A 26,151-nucleotide genomic window follows, 5' to 3' on the forward strand; every position below is an offset into this window, starting at 1 on the left:
TCCTCAAAATGCTTTTCCCCTAAGTCATACTGCAGAAGCTTGCTTACAGACTTATTTTTCTTCCTCTCAATATTTTTTTCCTTGCATCGCTAGAGAGAAGCTTCCAGAAAGAAATTTTAGAACTCTTGTTTCTTTGCTTCTTGTAGGGGTGGGAAATGGATCAAAGATGTCTCCCCATTGCAAATCGCGGCTCAGATTTGGCTTTTCCACGATGAATTTGATCATTGCTGATAGTGGGACCAGATAACTCTGATCCAAATACTGTCCCCCCTGAAATCCAAGTTATCTGTCTGGGTGGTTTATGTGAGCTTAGCCAGAAATTGTCAAATCTCCACGAAGTACTATGTAAGCACCTGTGGTATAACTCGATTTACTTTCTCTTTTATTTTTCCTTGTTTTTGTATTTGTTTATTTGCTTTTTGTTTTTTTAGAACAGTTTTAGATATACAGAAAAATTGCAAAGGTAGTAAAAATATAGCCCCCTGACCACAGATTCCCCTATTATCAACGTCTTCCACTAGAATTGAACATTTGCTACAATTAATGAACTAATGTTGACATTCTTATTAAACAGTTTATAGTTTATTCAGATTTCCTTGATTTTTAACCTAATATCCCTTTTCTGTCCCAAGATCCCATCCAGGAGACCACATTACACTTGATCACTATGTCTTCTTGGGCTCCTCTTGACTGTGACGGTTTTTCAGACTTCCTTCGTTTTTGATGACTTCGGTAGTTATTTTTTAATTTAGTGTTGTTAGTTACCCTACAGTGCAATATTGGTTTCTGGAGTAGATTTCAGTGATTTTTCACTTACATACAACACCCAGTGCTTATCATGACAAATGCCCTCTTTAATACCCATCACCCGTCTAGCCCATCCACCCCCCACCCCCCTCCATCAACTGTCAGTTTGATCTCATCATTAAGAGTCACTTATGGCTTGTTTCCCTCTCTCCTTTTTTCCTTTAGCCCCTTCCCATATGTTCATCTGTTTTCTTAAATTCCACGGAGATCATACGTATTTGTTTTCCTCTGACTGACTTATTTCACTTAGCGTAATATACTCTAGCTCTAGCCATGCCATTGTGAATGGCAAGATTTCATTTTTCTGATGGCTGAGTAGTATTCCATTGTGTATATATACACCACCTCTTCTTTATCCGTTCACCAGTCGATGGACATTTGGGCTCTCTCCATGGTTTGGCTATTGTTAATAATGCAGCTATAAATATCGGGGAGCACGTACCCCTTTGAATCTGTATTTTTGTATCCTTTGTGTTAATATCTAGTAGTGCAATTGCTGGATCATAGGGTAGTTCTATATTTAACTTTTTGAGGAACATCCAAAGTGTTCTCCAGAGTTGCTGTATCAGTTTGCATTCCCACTAACAGGGCAAGAGTGTTCCCCTTTCTTTGCATCTTCGCCAACACCTGTTGTCTCCTGTGTTGTTAATTTTAGCCATTCTGACAGTGGGAGGTGGTATCTCATCACGGTTTTGATTTGTGTTTCCCTGAGGCTGAGTGATGTTGAGCATCTTTTCATGTGTCTCTTAGCCATCTGGACGTCTTCTTTGGAAAAGTGTCTATCCGTGTCTTCTGTTTTGAGAAGTTACTGGCCAGCTATATTGCAGGATGTCCCTCTATGAGGATTTGTCTGCTGTTTTTCTCACCATTAAAATGGGATGATGGGTTTTCAGGAGGAAGCTCACGGAGCCATCTTCCTCACTTCAGAGCAAGGGCACACACTATCGACATGAATATGACTGCTGATTTTGCCTTTGAGCACCCGGCTAAGGTAGTGTTGGTCAGGTTTCTCCACTGTAAAGCTCCTCTTTTATTTCCCCTTTCCACACAGTGCTCTTTGGAAGGAGGTCACTGTGTGCAGCCCAGCCTTAAGGAGTAGGGAGTTGTGCTCCACCATGTTGAGCCTGGACTACCCACATAACCTACTTGAAATTCTGCCTGGGACTTTTGTCTCTTCTGCCCCATTAATTATTCATCATTTACTTGTATGGGCTCATACTCAGTATGGGCTCATAGATATTTATTTTTTATTTTACTCCTGCTTTATTTAATACCATTTTATTTATTTTCTTGCTCACATTGTTCTAGCTTTGGCCATTGAGATCTCTTTCAGCTGGCTACTGTGGTCTTTTGACATACCCCCATCAGCGTGTGTGTTATACTTTTTAGTGCTTTTTTATTTTATAGCACTATAAGTCTCCAGGCCATCTGGTATATTTCCCACCCTAGTTGTAAAATAAGCGACTTCTCCAAGGAGCCCTGATTCCTTTCATTGGATGGTGGTATTAGAAACCAAGATCTGGGCACTAGGCGTGTTCATTGCCATGAGGGTGTCATTGCTTCTAGGCTGTCTCAAGGTGACAGAGCAAAGAAATACATGTATAAACACACATATCTATCTGTAACCATGTGTACTTACATTGAGTTAAACATGAGTTCTTACTGATATCTCTAACTCCAACCCATTACCACGTGGCTCATTCCAGCTTCCTCCCCTTGCTCAAATGCAAATTCCCACTCCAACAATGAGAAACTGGCTCCCATCATCACCATCCATCAGAGTAATTGTTCTGTTCCATATACAGGTATAACAGCATCAAACTCGTTAACTCTTCCCCTATGAGAAATAAGTTGATCAAATAGAGCACAAGGTTTGGTGCGGCTCCTTTTGCCTTTAGGAGCATAGACTCCGTGCATTTCCAAAGTTACTTGGGGCAACACCTTCCCCTCGATCCACCTCCCTGACTCTCTTCAGTGAAGTTATTTCATATTTGCAATACAGTTAGATTCTCTTATTGTAGTTTGCATCTTCCCCCTGGGATTCTGCCTAATTTGCTTCAGATTGGTAAATTTGAAGTGGTTTTTCTCTCCCCTTCAGAGTGCATCAAACAGAAACCATAAACAGCAAAATCATTTTCACTGGTAATCCAGCGACATAAAAAAGTTGCCATCAACTCTGAATACTTAGAAGGTGTAAAGCAGGCCACGTGTTACGGAGAGTGACAAATTGTTTAACTCCTATGTAACTATATATTCAATTTTCCTCTAAATCACAAAATGATAAAAGTGGTCCCTACCTCTCAGGGGTTTTGTAAGGTTTAAATGAGTTTAATACACTTGACAGCCTCAGAACAGATTCTAGCTCCTAGAAAATGCTTCACAAATGCCCTGATTATTATTACCACCAACAAGCTTTCAGTGGGAGAACACTGTGGCATGAGTAACATCTTAAAAGATCATTCTGGAAACTGAAGTCAGGAAGTGAAGAGGCTATTGTTAGAAATCCAAGCGAGGGGTGGGGGCAGCATGGGGTCAAGCATGGAGAGAGGGAGAAGGTTAGTTGCCAATGGGTATGATTGGATATGAGGTGGAAAGAAAAAAGTCAAGGATCATATGTAGTATTTGTCTTGAACAACCAGGTGCCAGAAGAGTGGTGTCATTTACCGTGGGGAGAAGACTGAGGGCCTTGGTTTGGATAATCCCGAAAGCAGAGCCTTCCCAAAGTCTATTTGGAAGGTGGTCACAGAAAACTGGAGTGAGGGATAGTGACAAAGGATGTGTCATTGGGCCGTTATTGGGATGACCCATTCGGATGAGTCATTACTATGGGCCACTGGACTCACTCCTCCTGAGGACATGCTTCAGAGTTGTTCCATCAAAGGATAAGGGGTTGGGATGTTTACCTACAGGCCCTAGTCCCTTTGGTGGAGGGGTACCCTTAGAAGAATGAACTTCCCCATATTCCCTGCCCTTCCAGCACTTGCTATAGATTATATGGGCTTCCATTAGCGTTAGAGAAAGCCTTGGGGCAGAAAAGGAAAAGGTGCTGTGGTGGCAGAACAGCCAGCTTAAGTACTTGCTCCAATGCTGTCAAAATTTGGAGCAGCAAAGGATCCGGATGCCAGTAAATAATCCTACAGATCTCTTGTAAGGAATCTCCAGGCCATTTTCCATCTCAAAGTTTTGCTCCAGGTTACAGGCACCTAGCCTTAAAAAACATACCAGTCTGAAAGTCAGGTCCCTTAGGTTCTGGTTCTAGCTAATGGATTGCTATGCGGCCTTGCATAACACAGAGAACGTGCACTTCCTGCAAAGCAAGACACAAGATCCTGAAGAGCCCTCTGAGCAAGGGAACCTAATACCCCAAGTGAAGTTGGACCCCACAAACCAAGGGGACTGGCTGGACTCCTCACCCAGCGTCTAGGGATGCCCTTCCTGACGCCAAACCCATTTATTTTAGGGTGAAATTGGACCTCTGGTTTTAGCGTGGTCAAAGGGACCTCCCTCCTTGGTGTGAATCTAGAAGTCAAAAGGAAAAAATGTTTTCATTTTAAAAGCCTTGAAATTTTCTTACTGAGATGTTCTGCTTCACGTGGCACTAGAGGAAACTCGGTGGGAAGTATGGCCCAAGGAGTGAAGCTTTGGGAGCACTGGACCTCTTCAGGGGTGGGGGTGGTGGTGGGTGGTGGGGGGAGTGGGCAGATGCCATACAGTGGCTTGGGGGACACTGGAAAGGTAAGTCACCGCGCCTTGCTCCCTGGAGAACTACATTTCCCTAAGGGCCTTGCGGCACACAGTGGGGTGAGGAGGAAGTACGTGTTCAGACCCAGCCCATTGACTCCCATCGTGCCTAAGACTCGCCAACCTGATTGGAGGGCTCTGTCGCAGCGCATCCTGGGACTTGTAGTACAGAGTGTTCATGGTCCCAGCCTCTGATTCGCGGTGCCAACTCGGCGCTCCAAGAGCGCCCTCGGGAGGCGGAACTAAATCGCATGCTCGTGCGCCGCACCCGAAGGGCCAGCCGGCACCTCCCGCGGGGCGGGGCTGTCGATTCCGCGCCGACACCGCCTTCCTGCCCCGCCCTTTGCCGTACTGGGCCCGCCCCTCCTTCGTGGAGACACAGTTGAAGCGGCGGCGGCGGTTGCAGCGGCTGTGGCGGCGGTTGCAGAGGCTGTGGCGGCTGCCCCGCGGAGAATGGCGAATGGCCCGTGGGACACGCGCCGACCCAGACCGCATGTAGTGATTCCCGCGGGGCAGGCGCCTCCTGCACCGCCGGCGGGGCCGGGTTCCCCACAGCGGGATGTTCTCCTGAAGGAGCCACGGAGATGTGAAGTTCCCCCAGAAGGTGCTGGACCCCAAGAAGGACGTGCTGACGCGCTAGAAGCACCTGCGGGCGCTGCTGGGTGAGGAGCGCTGTGGGGCGCCGGGCTCGGGGGCACCTGCCCGGATGTGGGCCGACGAGGGTCGGGCCTGGGATGTGGACGGCATGGGGGTGGGGTGCGGTGGGGGTGGCGTGAGACCCTACTTTCCCGGCCCAGCATTGTTCCCCGACAGTGGGCACTCTGGCCCTGGGGCTCTGCCCTGTCGCCCAGAGTGTAAACTTACCCCGGATTCGCGCCGGTCACCTCGAGGCCGGCCGAGCCTTGACTCTCTCCCCTCCCCACCAAATCCTGCACTCCAGGTGCTACACACACACACACACACACACACACACACACACACTCACTCTCGAGGCCGGCCGAGCCTTGACTCTCTCCCCTCCCCACCAAATACTGCACTCCTGGTGCTACACACACACACACACACACACACACACACACACACTCACTCTCGAGGCCGGCCGAGCCTTGACTCTCTCCCCTCCCCACCAAATCCTGCACTCCAGGTGCTACACACACACACACACACACACACACACGCGCTCGAGGCCGGCCGAGCCTTGACTCTCTCCCCTCCCCACCAAATCCTGCACTCCTGGTGCTACACACACACACACACACACGCACACACACGCACACACACACACTGAACTGTCACCTCCCCTCTCGTTTTTTAACTTTAATTTTTGACTCTGACGCCCTAAGTGACTGAGTCTCCAAGTGTTCCCAGCACAGACTTAATTGAACTGTCATCTCTTTTGTGGGCCCCCTGCCCTTAAATTTTATTTTTACTTTTGAGTCGGAGTCTTCAAATACACTGAGCCTCGGAGCGCTCCCAGGATAAATTTAATTTAGCTGTCATCTCTCTTCCTATGCTCCTCTTTTTATTTTTATTTTTATTTTGGGTCTGGCTGCTTGGGTTTCTTCGTGTCCTTGGTGTGACGTGGGCTCCTCCTGTCGGAGGAAGGGGTGGCTTTCCTGGGTTCAAGGAGGCGGCTGCTGCTTTATTGCCAGGATGGCAGTGATAGTTATTTGCCTTCTTTCGTTTTTATGGACTGTGGGGTGGAGGTTCTGTGGAGCCCAGGGGGGCCCGCTGTTGACCTGAGATGAAGCTCATCCTTGTGGCTGTGAAGTGTCCACGAGGCTTCCTGTCACCTGCTGCATGTGATCTCTGCCTTGCTGGGCTGTGTGTTGTTTTCTATTTTCTTACCTACTTAGCCTTAACTTTTGTGAAGGACCAAACACCTGTGCTGTCTGTAGTGTTTTGAGGGGCTGAGAAAAGGACACCTTGTTTCTCTAGATGTCTTTTTTATTCTTAAAATGAGGAAAAAGCACCCGATTTAGGACACATAGTCTTAATGTGTCTGTCACTTGAAGAAATATGACATAAAAGAATTCATTTTATATGTGAGAATTTTAAATAAAGATCTTGCTCATGAGATTGAAAGTTGCCAATTATTTCTATTTATACCCTGCAAAGTATCTCTGAGGAAACACACACACACACACACACACACACCCACCTGGTTTTGCCAAGTTATTCACAGTCTGGGATTCCTTGAGAGTTACACTATCTTGTTCAGTTTGGAATGAAATGTAAATTAATTACTTACTGTTAAGAGGGATTAGTTTTAGTTTTCAAGACTTTTGAAAGTGAAGCGTGGTGTCCTTGGTAAACTGAAGTGTCTCCTCCCTGTAGTAAAATCTCATGCACACACAGGTTGCGTTGTGCAGAGTTCTTAGTAGTGACTGATTAACACCTACTGCAGGGACATTTTTGATAAAGGAAAGTTGAACAGTATTTTAAAGCATTTGATGCTCTGGGACTTTTTCTGTGCTAGAGAATTAGAACTTTTGTTCTCGGTCTGCAGGATTAAGTTCGCTCCATTTTGTAAAGGCAGAATCAATTAAACCTAGATCAGTTTGGCTTCTCAGAGATTGTTACATTGTTACCATTCTGAGAAAATAGTTCGTTTTCAAGGCTCTGTAATTGTGTTTCACTTTAAGGTGCAGTATCTTATTTTGAGGAACTTTCTTTTTTCATTTCGTTGAGCTCATTATGACTTCAGTTTTGTACCATAGAGAGGTTCTTTGATATTAGGTTGTTTTTTGTAGATGACATTTGTTTGTGGAATGACCCAGTGTACTTTATTTTTGCAATCTTTATCCGTAGGGACTACGTTTTTATCAACGTGTCGAGGAATTCTAGTCATGTCTAATGTAAACTTACGCTAACAACTGTGGTGTAAAGACTTTAAAGAAAAACAGTCCGTTAAGGTCCTAGTTCCTGACACGTAATATACACTATTTATTTGCTACTTAAAAGTCTACTTAGAAAAAATGGCCTCCTGATCTGAAAGACAGGAATTAGCTAAGATCAAGAAAACTATTTGAAGGAAATGAATGGACATTATTGTTGTATTTTTATTTGCATATTTATGTAATACTCTTGCTTTTCACCTGTTTCGTCTTCAAGCGATAATAAAGATGTTCTTTTTTACATACAAAGATGATATCATTGATCTGGATTTGCAGCCTGTGGCTGCATCACTTTGGCTGGTTACTTAGCCTGTCTTTGAACCTCAGTTTCTTTACTCTGTCAAATGGGTCTGGTAATGTCTACCTTGTAAAGGTTATTCCAAGTATGATGTATGAACTACTTCAGCTTTCAGCAGGCATGTAAAGTTTCCTCTGCCATTACTTGCATCCCATCATTAATAGGCTAGGACAAGTATTTTGATAGGTACTTTCCCACACCACCCTTTATATTTTGATAATTGCTATGAATTTGTTCTCTCTCTATGGAAATTAGTCTGTGTTTAAGACAATTGGCTGAGAGACACACAGTCATGGTAATGGCTCCATTTAGAACTTGCTTAGCTACTTTAATCTGGCTACATATTGTAGATTGGCCTGAAATTATAAACTTTATTTGACAAGGAGGGAGACTGAGGCGCAGACAGACCTTACAGGGGGCCAAGCTACGGACTAAATGGCCTATATGTATTGTGTTAATTGCAGGTAGAACAAAGAGCTATTAGGTCCCCAGACTTCCATTTCTCCCTGCATGGTTGAAATCATCAATGGAAGAGTAAATGAGTAAATAAAACAAACCAGAAACCAAAAAAAAAAAATTCTGTGCATTGCTATCTTGCTCCAGCAAAGATTACATGCTTAATTAAAAGTTGGGTACCCACTACAAATCCCCATATAGAAATGGTATTGATGTAGCAAGAAGAATTGATGTAATAGTAAGCATATAGTATGGTATGTAATTGGATAGTGGCTTATATGTTGGACTCCATTATAGGGTTTCAAGGGGTCAAAAAAGATCATTAAGAATGGCACAAACAGAAGGGCGTCTTGAAGGAGTTTTACTCGTGCTGGTCCCTGAAGGATGGCTAGACTACTGAGCCACATGTGTGGCTTTTATTTAAAAAAGTAAAAAGAAACCGGTGAAATTAATTTTAATAATACATTTTATTTAATCCTGCAGATCTAATCTGTATCATATTAACAGGTAATCAATACAGGATATTAATATATTTTACGTTCTGTTTTTCATGCCAAGTCTTTGAAATCCAGTGTGTATTGTACACTTATAGCACGTCTCATTTCAAACTAGCTGCTTTTTAAGAGCTCAGTATCTATATATGGCTAGTGGCTGCACACTGGACAGAGCAAAGTTAGAATTTGGGAGGGGCAGCAGGAAGACAGTTCAGGCAAGGGGAGATGGGAGCTGGTAGTGGAAATACACGTGGCAACGATGTAGAAAGGTGAGGAACACCAGGCTGCTCCTCCTCCAATCCAGTGAGGGAGTCACAAGGTGATGTTGGTCATGAGATGCGGTGCGAGAATTCTTGCCCTGAGGGTGTTCACAGTGTCAGATGCGTGACTAGAGTGCTATGTAGGCCAGGGGTAGGGGCAGGAGAATGAGTTGGACTGGGGGATCTTGGTGGGGGGAGAGGAGTGGTGGCCGGACGGGCAGAAGCTGAGGCAGTTTGGGGGCCAGATCAGAAAAGGTCTCGTTTGTCTGAGTTGGAAGCTTGTATCTTACCTTGCAGGTGAGAGGGCCCGCTTGAAGAACTCTTAGTAGGTCAAATGATAAGATTTGAGAGCTGCCTGCCTGTTAGCAAGGCCAGGAAATTGGATTGGGGGGTGACGGGACAGGTGACACTGCTGGCAGCAAGGGAAGAGACGAATGACGAAGGTCTGAACTAAGGTGCTCCATGAATGGAGGGGGGGGTGCGATTTCAAAGGACCAATGCAGCAGGAGCTCGTGGTTGCCTAAGTGAAATAATGAAAGAGGTTTGTAGAAGCCAGGCGAGGAGTGATCAGTCTGAAGGAGAAGAGATCTGGGGTAAGAGGCCATGGTCCAGGCAAATCAAGTGACATCGGGCTTGGGCCAAATATTTGGAGACACAGAAGAGAGAACAGTTTCTCACAAATACTCTCTCTATATTGACAGAGTAAAATGGAACATTTTGGTATATTTCCTTTAAAGCATCTGTTGCTTTAGGTAGGGACAAGTTCAATTACAATTTTAAATGTTGCCATTTAAACTTATTTTATTATTAGCATGTTCCTCTCATTTTTTTCCCCTCTCATTTTTATTAACTACAAACATTTGTTGAAATTGTGTACCGTAAGTTAGCTTACCCTTTCCTGGATTGTTAAATTGTTTCCTTCCTTTCTCTCTTTCTTTTGTACTTTTTTCTCTGATATGAATAATACCACTCAAAACATCTTGGGAAGCAGCTTTTTCTATATTTTGTGTTATTTCCTTAGGACAGATTCCATTGAAGTCAAATGGCTGGGTTTGAACGTGTTTCTGACTTGATTCACTGTGCTCTTTCCTAAGTGTTGCTCCCAATGAGCCTGCCAGCAGCAAGGATTGAGACGACCGTTTCCACTGTAGTCCGAGTGGCAATAAACACATTCGTGTAATTTGATAATTGGCGGTAGGCATTTTGGAGAACGGGAGTGTCAGGGAGAGGGCCAGAGGAGTTAGGAGGAGATCCTGGCTAATGATAGGGGAAGGTGAATTTGGTGTTCGGGGTGTTGAGTTTGAGAAAAGGGCAAGATCCAAGTGGACACGTCTAGGAGGTTGTTGGACATGGGGTGTGGAACTTAATAAAAGGATAGAAAGCTGTGGTATGGTTGTTTATTGTCATCATGGTTCCATCAAATCTTCCCACAACCTCTGATGCAGGTCGTGTTCCTACCCTCAACCTGTAGATGAGAAACTGAGGCCCAGCGAGCGTAACTACTTGTCTGTGAGCACCCAGTCGGTAAGTGGCAGAGCTGGGATTCCTGATTATAAAGCCCATGTTATGCCTCTGCTAGTTATTTGACTCAAAAGTATATTTATATATCAGAAAATATATTTACCCACCACAGTGAATGTTAATATGTAAACAAAAGCCCTAGAGTTTTTGCATGTCTCCCAAAAATGTTGCTTTGACTTGTGCTGCTCTCTTCCTGGTCTGTCTTACTAGATTCTTCTAGGGAGACTTGAGGCTATATCCGATTTCAGCATGGCAGAAGATAAAAAGACTCCTTTTGTGTTTTGCTGTTCATTGGCCTCTCTGTGCCCTTCCTTGGCGGGCCTAGCAGGTGGTAAAATATTTGCATGGACGTTAGTGCCAAAGGACCTTGTACAACCAGAGCAGAGCCCGAGGTGTCATTTCGGGCTCCTCAGCCAGTCTTATTTTGTCTCTCTCATTCAGCCTTGTTTGAAGCAAAGTCATTTTGCCATAAGGCTCCCTTTGCTAATTTTTCATCAATTACTGACGTTTTATATCTGTAGCTTCTAAGATGTAAGATGGACTTTGGACACAGATATGTGTATCACACATACACCAATCCCTGCCTCGAGGGCTCGGGGATGTCTGGAGTTCTGAAGAGAGAAGGGTGAACCTAGGATAAAAGTCCAGTCGAGCTCAGATGGTTTGTTTGGGACAACTGAAAATGGTTGACTTGCTCCTTTTATTCTGGGAAAACAGCTAATTGATCGGCCCAGAATATTTTGATGTAAACTTTTGTAATTTGTATTTTTATTTTGTTTGTAAGTGCTTTACTTGCAGTTGGGCATAAATACTTTTACTGGCTGTTTAGAGTACTGATCTTTCCATAGATAAAACCGTAGAGAATTGTTTATTTAAAAAATGGACTCTCAAAATAGCAAATTGATTCAATTTAAGTTTTTAAATTATGCTTTAAAGGAGGAATATGTTATTGTACTGTAAAATTAATAATCTATAAATGTGGTAGACAGCTATGCTGTCTTTGGATTTTAAAAAGTTTCAGTTCCGGGGCGCCTGAGTGGCCCAGCGGTTAAGCGTCTCCCTTTGGCTCAGGGCGTGATCTCGGCGTTATGGGATCGAGCCCCACATCAGGCTCCTCTGCTATGAGCCTGCTTCTTTCTCTCCCACTCCCCCTGCTTGTGTTCCCTCTCTCTCTGGCTGTCTCTATCTCTGTCGAATAAATAAATAAAATCTTAAAAAAAAAAAAGTTTCAGTTCCACAGACATTTTTTTCAAGAGTGTATGAGTGAGTGCGTGTGTGTGTCTGTCTGTCTGTTTGCTCAGGAGGGCTGTATGTTCAGAGATGAATAAGGCAGAAGCCCGGGACCTCTGGTTTAATAGGAGAGGTAGACACAGAAGCAACTACATTTCCCATGAAGGTGTTAGTGCCTCGGTGGAGCGGGTGAAACCGTAGAGGTGGCCACACACGCGGTGCAGAGGAGGCACAGCAGAGAGGCCTCTTGGAGAGTCGCCAGTGCTTCTTCCTGAGGGAGATGAGGTCTGAGGTGGGTTTGGAATGACGAATACGGGGTTTTCCCAGTGGACAAGTCGGGGATGAAAGGACTGCAGAGAGAGGAACTTGTGTGAAGGTAATGGTGTGGCCACCATGGAGTTACGTGTACAATGGCTTTTATCCTGTGATGTGTGTAGATGTTGGGAACCGGGAAGATGTAGGTAGAGAATAGGAGCCAAATCTGACGTGTCCCCTTGGTGAGTGGCCCGAGAGTGTCAGACTCCCTGATTTTGAAACATGGGTCCCGGGAAAGTCCGAGCTTCCGTCCTTTTGGATTGCAAACCCTGAGGGTGTAGCACGGGCTGCCAGCGTTCATCTTTCCCCAGAGTAGAGGGAACCTACTGCAAATCGAATTCATAATCAGAGGGAAGTGGGACAGAGGGATGGAGGGTGAGACGAGCGCACTGGACTGTGTGAGCTGAGAGGTTCCCCATGTCTGTGCCATCTCCACCCCTGAGCTTCTCGGTCGGCAGGTGCCAGTAACACCCTGTTTTTGCTTTAGTTAGCTTGAGTCCTATTTCTGGGTCATGGGATGGAAAGAATACAGATTAATATGCCTGAAAGAGAGGGGGGAAATCCCAGATCAAGGATGGGTGGGTGGGTGCATATGTGTGGATATGCTTCTCATATTTTTTAAGAGCTGAGCAAATTTCCGTGTAGATATACGTAGAAGAAGGAACTAATAAAAGAGCAAAATTGAAGAAACAGTGCAGAGAAAGGGAATACAAATGGAGAAAGGTGGGGTCTTCAGTGGGATCAAGAGTGTGGGACGGGAGATCAGGCTTGACAAGAGGGACACTGCTTCCTCTAAGGCCACTTGGAGGAATTAAGAATGGGGTCCTAGATGTGGAGGGAGCTCTCACACCATGGCTTGTGTTTTCTCTGTGAAGGTAAGAGGTAGAGTCAACCAACTGCTGAGCCAGTTTTCTTGCTGGTGAGGTGATAGGAACTGAGGATGTCTTGTTCCCTCTCCTGTGCCATGCATCCCCTTAAAATAAAGGAAATACTGTAATCTGTAAGACTTATTATTGTTGTTCTTTGGGGGAGCAATCTCATAAATGCATTTAACTTATGCATTCAGTACTGGGCCAGAAGCCGGGGAATGTATGTATATAAAACGAGGACAGTTCAGGTAGTGCACATGTTGTCTGGCCTTCCACTCAGTGACCATGTGTCCCAGAGTGCAGCAGGTGGGCCCAGGGAAGTGCTGTGTTCTCAGTGGTCCTCTTTCTTTCGTGTCTCTCAACTGTGTGACCGTCTGTCCTACTGGGTGTGGCTCTAGTGGTTAGGGGTAATTTTGATCTTCTCCATTTTTGCCGTGAATGCGGTTTAACCTCACGTAAGATGTGCTTTTGCAAAATGTTTTCTAATATTCTCATTGGATCAATATGCTGCCTTAAGCTACCAGTTCAGAAAGGACTTACCTTTTAGATTCTTAGTCAGGCTTTGTTTCTGACTTAGTTCTGAATGCCCATTTCAAGTTTTTAACTGTGATTTTTACAAAAGAGATATTTCATAACCATTTTTATGTCTTTTATATTTTTTTAGAAACTGAAACCACATCTGAGAGATATTTTAAAAGTAGTTGTAATTTTTAACAGTAAATACGTAATTTTGCTATTGCAACCATGGTTTAGCTTAAAAGATAAGGAGCCCTTTGATGTTGTCTTGTGTTTGATTTTAAGTGATGGCACATATTCACTGAACTTCAACCATGGTTTGAAGGACACATAGGTACTAGTGACATTGCCTGTGCCCAAGCGTGGGAGCCATGAGAATGTGCCACTCAGGTCTCTGCTGTGGGGATCATGACTGACTAATAGCTCCAGCTGCTGCTCTCTGATTCACCAGCAAAGTTTAGCCAAAGCTAGGCTTCTCTCGGGTTACTTGCACTTACTGAGCAAGCAGGAGTACTAATGTGGTCCACTCATGCAAGAGCCACATGCCTCTGAAGGGTGACTTTGGCTTGAGGACTCCGCATGGGTGTGGTCAAGACCTTCTCAGGACTGAGTTGGAGTCTGAGACTCTTCCTCCCCAACCCTCCTTCCATCCCCCTCCCCTTCGCCGGGGGTCAGACCTGCACTGTGGTTGAATCCTCTCCCTGCCTTCTCAGGTCTCTCCCCTTTCCCTTCACAGACAGTTCCCCCAGTCAGTCTCCTACATGTGTAATCCTGTCTTGGTGTCTACTTCTCCGGGAGCCCAAAGTGACACACCGTCCCTTTCCCAGAAGGTGTTGCCCATCCTACCGTCTAAAACCCTTCCGGGAGACAGCACGAGCACACTCCATCTTCCACATAAACTCGATCTATCCCTCCGCCCTGAAGTGCTATTTCCTCAGAATTCCCACAGCATTTGGAACTTTGCGTTTGGCGTTGATGGCCTTTGGCTTTGTGTCTGCAGGATATCACCTACTAGTTGATAAATACACTGAGAACATGAAGGGCTTCTTGTTCATCTTGATTCCTTTTGGTAACATACTTCCTTATTTGTAATCGTAGTAATTAGCATTTAATCAGCACTCTCCAGGTGCCAAACACTGCCAGAAATACTTTTACATGGATTAACTCATGTAATCCTCCCAAATGGGATCGGTAATATTATTATCCTCATTTTACAGATGAGACACAGAGAGGATAAGAATCTTGTTCAAGGTTATGCAGCTGGTAAGTGACAGAGTCAGGACTTGAACCCAGGCAGCTGGCTCCAGAGTTCCCTAGTTCATTTAGCAGTTATTTTTTATCCAGACAGAATAGGTGCCAGGGGCTATACACAGTGTTGGTGATGCCAGAACTTGCAATCCAAGTCTAGAATAAATAACTATTAAAAAAGCAAACAAACCCAAAATGTGATTTCCAAATAGACGGATGTAAGTCTGTGGGGGAGTAGCAGCCACCTGATGTTTTGAAAAATTTCTAAAAGCCTTCCCGCGCCAAAGATTGTTTTCACAAGCCAGATGTTCCCATCATTAAAGTAATGATTTGAGACCGAGAATTAAGGCCTCTTGAAGGAGCCCCCTAACCTTCTCCCTTGTGTACGTGCACTCATTATCAGACCCACCCTCTGATCCCAAGGGGAACAGCTGTAAGAAAGGACTATTTGTGTGGACAAAACGGAGAAGAGGTTGGAAAAAGAGGTCCGGGGAGAGGGGCAGATGGACCAGAGGGCTGTGGGTAAGGATAGCCTTGGGTGAGGCTTCTTTCATGGAAACAAAATTGCAGAGACACTATTGTAAAATTTTAAATACACAGAAACCAAAAGTAAGTCACTATCCCCCCAAAAGGACAGGTTATAACTACTAAAAATTCAATGAGATCTTTTTTAGTATTTTTAAGACAGCATGGAAGAGAGGGGAACAGATGACCTATGTTGCTTCGTTACAACTTTTTAAAGGGATTAACGTGTTTTATTTATGTCTGGTCATATTTCTAGAGCAAACAGTGTAGACCTCTATTTTCCATGGACTTCATATCTGATGAGATAAGGATGTGTTTGGGTTAGTTCGGCTGATGTAGTAGAACTTGTGCTGAACTTCGGGGTAGAAGTAAAATATCACCTCGTGTGTGTGTGTGTGTGTGTGTGTGTGTGTGTGTGTGTGTCAGGTTGCAGCTATTTGTTTTGGAAAGAATGGTTCCATTCCTCTGTTCCTGCTCCTTAAATAAATATGTACAGAAACAGACATCATTTTAACCGAAGTAAGTAAATAATGAACTGGAAAAATATTTGAAATTTATAGGAGAGGATGTAGTTATAACCTCAGTACATAGAGAGCTCCTACATATTAATAGGAGAAATTAGAACAGATGTTTAAAGTATACATATATATGTCACAAATGAAGAAATGACAAGAACCAATGTTTTAAATGTCACTTCAGTTATCTAGGATATATAAACTTACAAATAAAAAAGCATCTACCGATGATTTTAGCAAAGTTGCTGTTTCTTCCCTTAATGATTCCTCCCGGTTATCCGTATTTGCTTTCCAATACACCTTTGATAGGATTCTGATTTGGTATGATCTCTCTGGAAAGTAATTTGTTGGTATGTGCCAATGGTCTTAAAAAATGTACATATCATTTGACCTAATTTCCTTTCGTAGGAAATGATGATAGGTTTACTTAAAGGCGATTAAGAAATGCATTGCAGCATTGTTTTCACGTTTAAAATTTTGTTTATTGAGGTAAATTTCACATACTATAAAATTAATCATTTTCAAGTGAACAATTCAGTGGCATTTAGAACATTTGCAGTGCTGTGTAATCACCACACCTCTGTCTAGTTCCAGAGCAGTTTTATCACTCCAACAGAAAACCCTGTACCCATTAAGCAGTCGCTCATTCCCTCCTCCCTCCAGCCCCTGGCAAGCAGCTGTGTGTGTGTGTTTAACCAGCTGAGGTTTTTTTTTTTTCCTCCTAAAAATCATTCTGCTCCACCAGGGTGATAGTACAATAGACCCTTGAACAACGGGTTTGAACTGCATGGGTCTACTTCTATGTGGATTTTTTTATATATATAATAACAGTACAGGACTGTAAATGTATTTTATCTTCCTTATGATTTTCTTAATAACCTTTTCTTTTCTCTAGCTTACTTTATTGTAAGAATACAGCATATCATGTGCATATTACATACATACGAAATATGTGTTAATTGTTTATGTTATTGGTGAGGCTTCTGGTCAACAGTAGGCTGTTATGAGTTAAGTTTTGGGGGAGTCAAAAGTTGCATGCAGGGAGTAGACAGCCCCAATCCTTGCATTGTTCAAGGGTCACCTGTATATGTTGAGCATATTTATATGAGTGAGGACTCTTGGTTGCAAGTGGCAGAAACTCAAACTAACTTAAAAGGGGGAGATTTAATGATACACACAACTACTGTAGGGGAACATTTAGCTTTAAGTACATATGACTGTTGATAGGGATGTAAGTGGAGTCCAGGACACTCACCCATTCTCACCTCCACTCTCTTTTTTGACCTCCCTCTTGGTGAAAAATACTCCTTCCACTCTTGGTTCTATGTCCATTTGTTTCCTTTCTGTGGTTTTCCTTCGTTCTCAGGCTGACTCTTCCAGGTGCAGGAGAGATGGTCCCTGAAAGCTAGTGACTCTTGAGAAGAGTGTGGCTCCTCTAGGGCCCCAGGTCCTGAGACCATGCTGATTGGCTTTACTTGGGTCATGGGCCCATTCCCGTGGGAGATGGGGTACTCTGCTTGGCCAGCCTGGATATCATTTGCCCCGTTCCTAGAAACGGAATCTCATTCTGGCTCGTATATTCCTGAGAAAGTGGTTCTGGAAAGGCATTCTGATACATTCCCACACAAAATAGTACTGCTCGTATCTCTGCTCATGCCCATGTATATATCACAAGGGCATTGACTTTTGTGTTGATAATCCTCGGGCATTGAGAAAACTTTACATGACGTTTTATAAGTTCTACTTAAGACTGTGGGAGTTATATTTGAGGATTTATCTAATTTGAGGGGAGTAAGGGTTTTCCTTGTAATAAATGGATTTGCCACTCTTTGAATTCTGTCTGTGTTAGTATACATTGTTTTTAAAGTCATCCCACAGGTAGATACTGAGGGTTTGCTGTGTGCCAAATAAATCTGCAGTTTAATGAGCTTTTCATTCATTCGGGCAGATGGACAATAAATAACAAGTAAATGTATAATTTCAGGTAATGATTATAGAAAAATGAAGCTTGATAGGGGTGTGTGTACGCTGGTCTAGGCAGCAGGGTCAGGGAAGGCCTCTCTGAAAAGGGGTTAGAGTCAAGATCGGGTTAAGCAGGGAATAGCTTGGTGGTTATTTATGGGAGTAGTGTTCCAAACAGAGGGAACAGTAAGTGCAAAGGCTCTGAGTCATAAATAGGCTTGAGAATCTAATGGAAGTCAGTAGAGTTGGAGGAGTTGTGGGTGGGGGAGGAAAGGGTAGGACCAGGTGGGGCTTGTAGGTCTCATTGAGGATTTGGGATTTTCCTCTAACTAAGGTGAGATGGGGAGCCCAGGGGAGGACAAGCAAGAGAGTGACCTGAGTTGAACTCAGGACCTTTCTTTGTAAAGCCTTTCTTTTCTTTTGACTTACTTTATAAAAAGTGTGATCCTTTGCCCCAATACTGAGCAGTGACTGGGGACAGAAAAGGGAAGAGGTAAGAGAAAGAAGTGGTGCTGGAGAAGCGAAATGAGTAGCTGTGGAAGCCGTGGCAGAAGCAGGTTTTGCAGAAGGTGGGCACATGTGGCCCGTGTCTGTCCTTATTGTGGCAGCAAGCAGTGATGAGAAGACAGGCTGGGAACACCTCAGCCCGTGGGACAGGAAAGCTAGACTGCTGTGGGGCCATGTAGCGGGACCCACACAGCAGCCCAAGCTTGTAACAGTATGGAGGTGGACTTGCTGTGTTACCCCAAATTTCAGGAAGAGGCAAGAAGCAGATATATTAGAGAGTACCCCTGGGATGGCTGGGTGGCTCAGTTGGTTAAGCGTCTGACTCTTGATTTCAGCTCAGGTCATGATCTCAGGATTGTGAGATTGAGCCCTGCATGGGCTCTGTGCTGGGCCCCTGCATAAGATTCTCTCTCTCAGTCTCCCTCTGCTCCTACTCTCGCCCCCCCCCCCCCCCGGTGTGCACACAGTTTCTCTTTGTCTTAAAAAAAAAAAAAAGTACCCCTGATTTTGACAAAACATGGAGATAGATCTGCCAGTTGCCAGAAAAGAATGAGCACAGGAAAATGTTGATTGGTCAGGGTAATATTAATTTATCTATATCATGATTGCAAAGAGAAGCCAGTGGTTGGCTCAATTTCAGGAACCGACCAAATTAGGGCCCCATTTGTACTTTTTTTTTTTTTAAAGATTTTATTTATTTATTTGACAGAGATAGAGACAGCTAGCGAGAGAGGGAACACAAGCAGGGGGAGTGGGAGAGGAAGAAGCAGGCTCATAGCAGAGGAGCCTGATGTGGGGCTCGATCCCAGAACGCCGGGATCACGCCCTGAGCCGAAGGCAGGCGCTTAACCGCTGTGCCACCCAGGCGCCCCCCCATTTGTACTTTATATTGTGTTTCTTAATGGAAAGACCTGAGGGAGTCTTGATCTCTGGCTCAGTGTAACTTGAAGAGATGTGATTTTTATCTCTTATATACCTGTGTAAAATATTCCTTGAAAAATCAAGCCAATAATGTCACACTGCACAATCTGCTCTGTATTTAGGTGACAGGATAGTGTAGCCTGGGGAGCTAGACTGGGTTTGGCTCCTGGCGCTGTTCTCCCAGCTGTTGCTCCTTGGTCAAGTGACTTCACCTCTCTCTGACTCAGCTTTCTCCTGTCAGCCTCAAACAGGTTAACACGTATCCTGGGATTTCAGGACAGAGTATGGCACATAATATGTGCTCAGTAAATATTAGCTGCCGTCATCACCTTCTTATTTGTTTTATGTAGTCTATTTTGGAAATCCTTACATGTTAGCACACTTATTTCTACCTCAGTCTTATTTATAAAAAAATCTTTCTTTTACTTGAGTAGAGTTGACACACAGTATCACGTTAGTTTCCGATGTACAACATAGTGATTGGCTCATCACAAGCGTAGCTGCCATCTGTCACCGTACAGCACTATTACAGTAGCACTGACTGTATTCAATATGCTGTGCCTTTCATCCCCGTGACTCGTTCACTCCATAACTGGAAGCCTGTACTACACTCCCCATCCCCATTTCACCCATCCCTCTACCCCCTTCCTTCTTACAACCATCAGTTCGTTCTCTGTATTTATATGTTTGATTCTGCTTTTTGTTTGCTTGCTTATTCACTTGTTTTGTTTTTTTTAGATTACACATGTGAGTGAAATCATATGGCACTTGACTTTCTCTGACTTATTTCGCTTAGCATAATACCCTCTAGGTACTTCCATGCTGTTATAAATATCAAGATCTCGTACTTTTTTATGGTGTGGAGTAATATACCCTCGTACGTATGTACCACTTCTTCTTCTGTTGATGGACACTTGGGCTGCTTCCATATCTCAGCTTTAAGTAATGCTGCCGTGGGCATAGGGATGCACATAGGCTTTCAGAATGTTGAGTCTGGTTCATAAACTGCCACAACAGTTGTGGGAACTCTGGAGGGGAGCCAGGTTCGGGAGGTAGGAGGATGAGTGCAGTTTTGGGCAGTCTGAGTTGTGGTGCCCGTGGGACACCCCAGATGTGGGTTCTGGCTGGGCAGTAAAAATGTAGGAATGGGAGCGTGGGAGAAGAGAGGTGCAATCATGCTGTTGCCAAGGGATGTGTTCTTCATAGAGTGACAGTTAAGGATTTGGGGTAACTGCTTCTTTTATTGGGCAGATAAAGAGGAAAGATAAAGGAGTAGTGTGTGGAGCTGGGAAGGGGCTTCGATGCCAGGAAAGCAGTTTGTCACAGAAAGCCAGAGAAGAGCGAATTTCAAGGAATGAAATGTCGGCAACGTTTACGAATGCAAAAGTTGTGGGGCAGCTGGATTAGGAAGTGGTAGTGCATCAAGGAGAATCTAGGTGAGTGGGGGGATCCTAAGCCAGCAGAGAGATGGAGTGAGTGGGGGTGAGACTGGAGGCTACACACAAGAATACCCTTTTAGAAAGTTTGATGGTGAAGACAGGGGACTGTAACTCAGGGCGTAGCGTGGTCAGGGGAGGGTTTTACAGGCTGCATTTACTGTTTGCAGGCTGACTAAAGGGAGATAACTGATGGTGCACGATGGTGGGGTATGTGGGCTGATGTAGGGTCAGGTATACAGAAGAGGATGCAGAGAGGAATGTATGGGTGTCCTGACTGCTTCTGCAGAACCTAAGGCAGACGTCAGGCATGGAGGGGAAAGAACGTGGTGCGAGGCACTGTGGTGGTCTCGGACACAGACCAGATGGCTCAGAGTCTGACAGAATGCTCCAGCTTCTAGACGGTCATCAAGTCAAATACGGGCCCGTGCCCAAGGATGCCAACAAGGGGTTTTGTTTTTTGTTTTTCAATGAATTGCTCAGTTTTTTCCCCTGTGAGTTATAAATTGACGTAAATCTTGAGCTTAATTTTTTTCCAAATTGGTAGAAAATTCAAATAGGAAACAATCTGACTTTTATCCTGTTTCCTAGTTTTGCTCCACTTAACTTTTTTTCACAGGTGTGTGGAGGAAAAAAGTGTGATATTATGGGTAATCAAAATAGCAAAGAAAGGTATTAGAATCCCTTTTTTAAAAAAAAGCCTTAAACCAAAAAACCCCATTTGAAAGCTCCTCTGTCCCTCCTTTCCCCTTTTGCTCTTTCTGTCCTTTTAGAAAAAAATGTAGTTGTTCAAGAGTGTGTCAGTTAGTTTGTGCTGCATAACGGATTGCATTACAAACCATCCCAAAGCTAAGTGCCGTAATAAAACAACCAGTCATTTTGCTTACAATTTTCTGGGTTTCTTGGGCAGTTCTTCTGGTTTAGGCTTGCACATGCCTCTCACATCGGCTGGTGGTAGATGGCCTCGTTTACGTGTCTTGTGGTTGGCACGCTGTTGACCAGGGCACTCCATGCTTGCAGGCTATCTTGAGCTCCTTTCGATGTTGGCCATAGGGTTCCAAGCTTAGCTGGTGCATAAGGTTTTTCAAATTCGTGCTTGCTTCACGTTTGTTAACGTCCCATTGACCAGAACAAGTTCCGTGCCTCTCTGATGCAAATAGAGAAATAGACATCTCTTGCTAGGAGATGAAAACTCTGCATTCTTGCAGTCTACTACGAAGAATCATCATGAAGAACCAATAAAACTAGGATTGAGATTTTAAAGTTTCTTGCTTTTAATACAATTTGTGTTTTGATTGGAATACCAGGAAGAAAATATACCAAAGCAACAGAAAGAAGGAAAATGTTTGCTGTGAATCATGAAATCATCTTATGATAACGTCAGCCTTCCGTTATTTAGGCCAAAACCCGAGTTTATTGGTTCTACCTGCAAATATATCCAGAGTCATTGGCCTCTTCTCACTGCCTGTGCTGGTATTGCTGGTGCTCCCATTATCCTCACGCAGATTATTGCAGTTATTCTCAGAAATGGTCTTCCCCTTTCCACACTTGTGACCTACACCCCCCCCCCCAATCCCTGCCAGAGTCTCTTCAGAAGAGCAGCTGGAGTGATTCTTTAAAAATATGACTCTGCACCCTCAAATAGCTTCCCAGTTGTGGAACTCATTACGATGGCCTCAAGCCCCACCTACCTGCCAGCCTTTACCCTACCCGCTTTCTAACCTCACCTGCAGCAATTCTCCCCCTTCGCTGTAGACTCAAGGGCCTTCTCGCTGTTTCCTGACCATGCCAGACTTGCTCAGCCATAAGGAGTTTGCACTGTCCAATCCCTCTGCCCAGAACAAATTTCTCCCAAATGTCCATATGGCTTATTTCTTTACCCTCAAATGTCCATGTGTTTCTCTTCCTTACCTGTTGCAGATCTTTGCTCGGATGTCATCTTATCAGCAAGGTGTACTTCCCTGGTCAGAACTGAATACTGCCTGTTTGGGCATTCCCCATTAGCCTTTCCTCTTGGTTTTCTCATTTACTGAATGCCTCCTACTGCCAGAATATAAGCTTCCTCAGGGCATGGTTTTTTTGTTTTGTATCACGCCTGTATCCTCAGGGCCTGGAAGAATCTCTGACACAGAGACATTCTTTAGTATTTGTTCAATGAACGAATGCCATCTTACCTTACTTCCTAGAGCTGTGGGCATTCCGTTAGATCAGGGGTCCACAACTTAGAACTGGCTGCTTGTTTTGACAAATAAGTTGTTGGACACAGCCATACCAGTGCATTTATGTTACCCATGGCTGCTTTTGCACCATCGTGGCAGCGTTAAATGATTACTCTTGTAATATACACTCCTAAAACATACACTCCCTGGCCCTTTGCAGAAAAGGTTACCACTTCCCAAGTTAGATGCTGAATGGCAAGCTCTTAGCGCAGGGCCCCCGGCAGAGAGACTGGACAATAAATGTAACTGGCTGCTGTAGGTTTTGTATTTTCTCTTATTGTCACTATCGAAAGGACAGTGCACGTGACCTGAAGACATGCGTGGCTTTTCATAGTTATGACTGCTCTGTGCCTCTTCACATCAAAAAAGCTAGAACTCTTTCTTTGCATCTGCTGTGCATTCCTTCATAATTTGAGCTCATAAGTAATTGAGAAACAAATAAATTGCATTCCACGGGTTGACAGTGATTTGGGAAACGTGGAGGCTGTGGTTAAACAGCTAGCGAAGAATGGCTCTGCTAGGTGTGGACTCAGGTGCTGTGGCTTGGGTGTTTATCTACATTCCCGACAGGGGTTCCACGCTACCTCCTGGTAGTTTTTGAATAAATGAGTGTGTGTTCAAGCTTCAGTGTTTTCAAGATAACATAATTTTTTTTTAAAGATTTTATTTATTTATTCGACAGAGATAGAGACAGCCAGCGAGAGAGGGAACACAAGCAGGGGGAGTGGGAGAGGAAGAAGCAGGCTCATAGTGGAAGAGCCCGATGTGGGGCTCGATCCCAGAATGCCGGGATCACGCCCTGAGCCGAAGGCAGACGCCTAACCGCTGTGCCACCCAGGCGCCCCCAAGATAACATAATTTTTAATATCTTAAAATGTACACATTGTCATGATAACTAATTTTTTTTTATACATTCTAGGGAATAAGAAGTCAGAAAGGGAGGAGCTGGACTCCATCCTCTTTTTGAGGTAAGTTTTTGTTAAATTCATTTAGCTTTTGAGATTCTTGTTGAAAATGTGGTACTTTAGCTCTTTAATTTTACTTGAGGACATAAAAAATGATGGACATGTATTTCCTTCCACTTTTAAAAACAGTGCTGCAAAGAATATTCTTGTGATTTTTAATTTTTTTGCAAACATGTGGGAGAATTTTTTCTGTATGGTTACCGAGATGTGAAGTTCTTAGATGGAAATGTATCCACATTAAACTACTGATATGACCAAATTGTTTTTGAAAAGGTCATATAAATTTATATGGAAACTTTTATGGAAGTTGTATGTAAATTTCCCTAAGCAACACTGGCGATGATTTTTTGTGTGTGTATATATGCAAACTGACATGTTGAAAACCCACTGTTTTTAATATGTTGTTCCTGACTACTAGTGAGATTGCAATCTTCATATGTGTCTGTGTGTCCGTGTGTGAGCACATATTCTTTTCAAAGTTGGAACAGTGTGTTTGGGTGTGGTTCTTGGTCTATTAAGCTTACAGTCTCTCTTGTCCACATGTATTAGACAAGCGGCCAGATTACTGATACCTTGAGAGCTGCACTAGAACTAAATTGTAGGTTCTGCAAGTTAATTGTTGGTTATCTAGAAATTATTCATGGTTTGAAGAGACATGTGCTTAGGCTGGTGTGCGATCAACTTTATGACGATAAAAGGAAGGCCTAATGTATGTTTGTTGCAGAGCTGGCTGGAGGGAGAGGCCAGGGGAGAAAGCTCTCCAGGGGCTTTTTGGGTTTGTGGAATAAAACAGATCTGAAGACCTCCTGCCCAGTACTTGGCTCCTGGCTGGCCCTCAGTGACTGTGGTTCCCCTTTCTCTCCTTAAAGGGCTGTACTCCTTCCCCAGAGTAAGAGACATTGATTCACTGTTTATGTTATGGTGGTTATTGTGTTTCCTGTGGTAACCCTGCTGTGAATGAAATTTGTACAGAGGAGCTGTCTTTACCAGGAGCTTTAATTAAGCCTGTCACTTAAATATGTATCCATCATTTGTTTGAACTGTCCCATTAATTTAAATTGTCTGGTTTATGTAGCAGTTGAACATTTACTAAAGAGTCTATAACATATATGCAAGTTATGAGGCATAGTTCTAAAGCCCCTTCTCTTGACACCGTCCCCCCCTCCCTCATTTTAAGAAGTAGAAGCTACTTGGGTGCTTCTCCTTGATCGTGTTCTTTTTCTGCTCTGAAGGCAGCCACTCCTCTGCATTATGCCGTTACCCTTCTTTTTTAAAAATGGTTTTTTACCACAAGTGTTCGTATCCCTAAACAATGCATTGTGCAGCTTTGTTTGGTTTTGAGTATAATAAAAATGGTCTCACGTGGTGCATAATCATCTGTGGCTTGCTGTTCACATTCAACGGTATTTCTGAGATTTAATTCTGTTTGTGAATTTAGCTCAAGTTCATTCATTCCATTCCCACTGCTGGATTAAGTGAATATGTATGATTTCTTTAATTCCAGCATATTGTCTGCAGATTTTTTGTTTGTGTGTTTTCTTGGTGGACAGTCATTGTCTGTGAATAATGACAAGCTTGCCAGTGAGTCCGTTTTCTTGTCTTAACACTGCTGGCCCGGCCCTCCAGTATGTGGGTAAATAGACACAAAAAAGACAGTCATCCTGCTTCTGATTTAAAGTGTTCTGTTTTGGGGTTTTTTTTATAATCATATTTTTTATTATATTATATTAGTTACCATACAGTACATTCCTGGTTTTTGATGTAAAGTTCGATGATTCATTTGTTGCAATTAACACCCAGTGCACCATGCAATACGTGCCCTCCTTACTACCCATCACCGGTCTATCCCATTCCCCCACCCCCCTCCCCTCTGAGGCCCTCAGTTTGTTTCTCATAGTCCATAGTCTCTCATGTTTCATTCCCCCTTCTGATTACCCCCCCTTTCTTTATCCCTTTCTTCCCCTACTGATCATCCTAGTTCTTATGTTCCATAGATGAGAGAAATCATATGATAGTTGTCTTTCTCTGCTTGACTTATTTCACTAAGCATTATCTCCTGCAGTGCCGTCCATGTTGTAGCAAATGTTGAGAACTCATTCTTTCTGATTGCTGAGTAATATTCCATTGTATATATGGACCACAACTTCTTAATCCAGTCATCTGTTGCAGGGCATCTCCGCTCCTTCCACGATTTAGCTATTGTGGACATTCAGCAAACCTCTTTCAGAAGGAGGAATCTCCATTTTTCTCCAGGACGGTCTCCTCCTTTGCTGCATATTCTGGATATGTTCTGCTTTCATGGGAGGGGCACCATCCCTCCCCCTCCTGACTCCTTGCAATTTCATCTGTGCTTTAAGCAGTGATTTCCCTAAGTGTTTTGGTTGTAGATGGGATCCTTTACCCTTTCTGGGTTTTAATTGCTTAATGTGTTTTTCAACATTTTAATATT

At 43.7% G+C, this 26,151-nt stretch overlaps 2 protein-coding genes across 12 annotated transcripts in view; one reads left to right on the forward strand and one right to left on the reverse strand.

The window, feature by feature from the left end:
• Positions 1–26,151, reverse strand: part of LOC125281937 (dual oxidase 1-like) — a 172,851-nt gene that overhangs the window by 42,095 nt on the left and 104,605 nt on the right.
• LOC125281969 (ral guanine nucleotide dissociation stimulator-like) overlaps positions 4,897–26,151 on the forward strand; it is a 75,401-nt gene continuing 54,146 nt past the window's right edge. For 5 of the 11 annotated variants that reach the window (XR_008959525.1, XR_008959529.1, XR_008959526.1 and 2 more), the window contains exons 1-3: positions 4,913–5,210; positions 10,399–10,477; positions 23,657–23,705. The gene's annotated coding sequence lies outside the window, so the exon portion shown is untranslated. Of the gene's footprint in view, positions 5,211–10,398; positions 10,478–23,656; positions 23,706–26,151 lie in introns of all 11 variants that reach the window. The other 6 variants (XR_008959527.1, XR_008959523.1, XR_008959522.1 and 3 more) reach the window with 2 other exon arrangements.

This window comes from Ursus arctos, unplaced genomic scaffold (assembly GCF_023065955.2).
Source record: "Ursus arctos isolate Adak ecotype North America unplaced genomic scaffold, UrsArc2.0 scaffold_16, whole genome shotgun sequence".
Classification (NCBI taxonomy): Eukaryota; Metazoa; Chordata; class Mammalia; order Carnivora; family Ursidae; genus Ursus; species Ursus arctos.